Below are 3,139 nucleotides of genomic sequence, written 5' to 3' on the forward strand. Positions count from 1 at the left end.
CGCCATCTGGTCTCTGAGCAAGGCAGGCAACTGGACACCGTCGTCGGCCCATGCCATGACCGTCACGCCCCGTGTATCCATCGCGCCCATGCAGAAGCGCGGCGTGCGGCCCCACGCGACGGTGAGGCCGGAGTAGAGCACAACCGCCTCGCCTTGGCGGTAGCACCTGTCGGCGGGGCGCCGGTTGACGGCATGCAGGGTAATGTTGAAGGCGGTACCGGTAGTGGAGACGGGATCGGCTGGAACCGCCGCGCGGGGCGCCTCGGGACTCCTGGCCTCGGTGACCTGAACGGAGAATTTGGGAGGCAGGCCGCTCAGGCGGAAAACCACGCAACCGAGGGGTATCCAGAGGACAACAACCGCTGCCCTGTTTAGATCCACGCGAAGGGAATAAAGATTACGAACCTTCATGGCGCACTTCTACTTTTTCATGAGCAGCCTGTTTATGAATTTGTAGGCTCACCTGGTCCATCTCTCCACGTGTTTTCTGTTTAAAAGAAAAGAAATATATCTCTTGCGTTATTTGTGGCAGGGGTTGTGCTCGATCGGTAGTTCGGTACTAGTTCTCCTTATATACAGGAAAGTTTTTCGTTGAGTTACCGGCCAATATTCTGGTGATCGGATTTTGCTACGGCTTACGGCGGTGGTTCTTGTCAATAGCTCAAGGCCTGGGACAAAATTCATGGTTGCCATAAGCGTCGACGCTCCGGAACCGATTGACGTGGACCTGGACCCCTGGGGTGCAGTCGAGCTAAGAGCCCGCAATGCGCTCACTTGTGTATTCATCGCAGCCGGGTTAGTGGTTATGATCGTTTCCATCCTGTCCTCACCCACGACGGAAGATGCCGTGTTCTCCATGGAGCTGGCCGCCTTCACGGGGCTTAACGCGACGGTTGGCCCCACGGTTTCTCCGGCATTCACGCTCATCGTGCGCGTCGAGAACCCCTCCGCCCTTCACCCGTGGTGCTCCAACGGCGGGGAGGTGCTGGTCTCCTACTCAGGCGTTGCCCTCGCATGGGGCCATTTGCCGGCCTTCTGCGTGCGGAGGAACGCGGCGGCGGAGTTGACGGTGCTGCCGTGGGGGTGGGAAGTTAGTCTGTCCGAGGATTTGCGCCGACGTCTCGTATCGGAATGGAACATGGTCGCAGCACGGATTCTGGTAGAGATGAGGATGCTCAATCCTGATTGCTGGATGCGCACAGAGGTATGCCGTGTTAAATCCTTGCATCGGTTCGAGTTCGAACTTAAGGTTAGAGATGACGATCAGGGCTATAGAACTTGTAATTCCTAGATTGTAATATCTATATATATATAGAAGCGGATTAGGAGCACTCGGCGATGACGCACTTGAAAATCACTGCCGGTCGTCCTCCGGCTCGGGATGCGCGTCACTTTTGCAGAAATGAATTTTTACCTGTGAATACAGAACCAACTAGTATAGCTTAGCAGTGCGTACATGTCCTGCTTCATTTAATATGGTTGGGCCGGGTAAATTCGCCAGCTAAAGTCAACATTCATTGATCTACATTGACTGGGCCAGAGACTTTAGCACGTCGCCTTCATGGCCAATTTTGAAAACAGTGTATGTAGGTACAAGTGGTACGTTGGAGATTGTTTGTTACCGTGGTAGAAATTGCATTTATGGATCTCTGCCAATAAATTCAGAAAATATTTTGCCATACATGATGGCAAGTAAAGAAAACATGGATGTATGGTATTGAATAGCGCGTGTACATTCAGAGATAAAAAATTGTTCTACATAGTGAAGAATCAAGACGACAAGAATTTCATAAGACAACAATTATGTCCGGCGGAATGGCGCGTGTACAGTCGGAGATAAGAATTTGTTATACATAGTGAAGAATCGAGACGACAAGAATTTCATATGACAATGATTAGGGTTAAAACCGAAGGTAGGCGTTACAAGTTCACAAGCACTAAGCAGCTACATCAGGTGCTTTGTGAGAAGAACAAATTACATAATGGTTGGAAATACTAGTCCGGCCTAGGCGGACAGATGGATTACTGATTTCTAAAAACATATCAGCATACTGTAAAAACATCGGGTCTCCATGCCAGATCGGCAGAACAATAAACAAGTATTGATTGTGCTAACAGTTGCACATTAGGGGAAGAGGTCGCAGCAGTGTAATCTTAGCAAAAGACGTGGTTCAGGCAACCTTGCAGCATACGAACAGCACGGCGAGAAGATTCAGTGCCGGAAGGGCGATGATGATGCGGTGGAACTTCCTGTCTTCACGGGAAGGGATTGTGAACTCCCTGGGCCATTTGGCGCGAATGACGTTCATGTAGTTCTCCTCCCATTTCCAGAAGTTGCACTCGCGAGACTAGAACAGAAAAATGAAACTTGAAATTGATAGCAAGAAACACAACAAATGTAAACAGGTTAGCAAAGATGCCTGGTACGTACCCACTCGTGCTAGCACTTGTAGAAGTGCTTGCTTGGATTGGTGTTTGTGCAGGATACCCAACACTGAACCATGCCATTGTTGCAGAATGGGCAAACCGAGTGGCAGGGGTGGCTGCTCCTCTAGTGCGACAATGGGAGCGCTGGAGCTTGACATGGCAATGAGAACCATGTAAGAATGGGACAAAGCGTAACTAAGGAAGAGCTGAGCTGAGAATGAAACTCCTTGGGTAAGATATGGTGTGGTGAAGAAGATGGCCTCTTTTAAGCTCAGGAGGTAGGAGAAGGATGACCGTGGCCATGAATAGCATTGTGCCGTTGGGGAGGAAGAGGATGAGCGTGTGCATTTAAATGTAATGGGGTAGTTGGGAGTTGGTAGTTGTGGCCGGATCCATCTTCTTTGGACAGGAATTATCTGCGTCGGGGACAGAACGCGTGCACTGTACTTCTTCTATACACCACAGTGGAAAAGATTATACGATTCTGAAAAATTGGCAATACAATGCTTCTACTATAGTGGGTTCGGATCCCAATGTGAATGGATGCGCATGATTTCAGTGGGCGTGGTCGCCGTGTGCTCCTATGCAATTTCGTATATATATACCTATATTAAAGCGAGTAAGGATTGGGTTTTCCGCAATTTTTTGAAATTTTTCTACCGCTTCATGAAAATTACTAAATGGGCTAGAGCTAGGTATTGTGTGTGTTTAA

The 3,139-nt window shown here is 49.3% G+C and overlaps 1 long non-coding RNA gene across 1 annotated transcript; it reads right to left on the bottom strand.

The window, feature by feature from the left end:
• Nucleotides 1-1,884: 1,884 nt before the first annotated feature.
• LOC119271649 lies at nucleotides 1,885-2,728 on the bottom strand. Its single transcript, XR_005134653.1, has 2 exons — nucleotides 2,432-2,728; nucleotides 1,885-2,348 (listed from the first exon to the last, which is right to left on the bottom strand). It is a non-coding gene; the product is annotated as an uncharacterized LOC119271649 (long non-coding RNA).
• Between the last annotated feature and the right edge of the window lie 411 nt (nucleotides 2,729-3,139).

Source organism: Triticum dicoccoides, chromosome 3A (genome assembly GCF_002162155.2).
Source record: "Triticum dicoccoides isolate Atlit2015 ecotype Zavitan chromosome 3A, WEW_v2.0, whole genome shotgun sequence".
NCBI classification, from domain to species: domain Eukaryota; kingdom Viridiplantae; phylum Streptophyta; class Magnoliopsida; order Poales; family Poaceae; genus Triticum; species Triticum dicoccoides.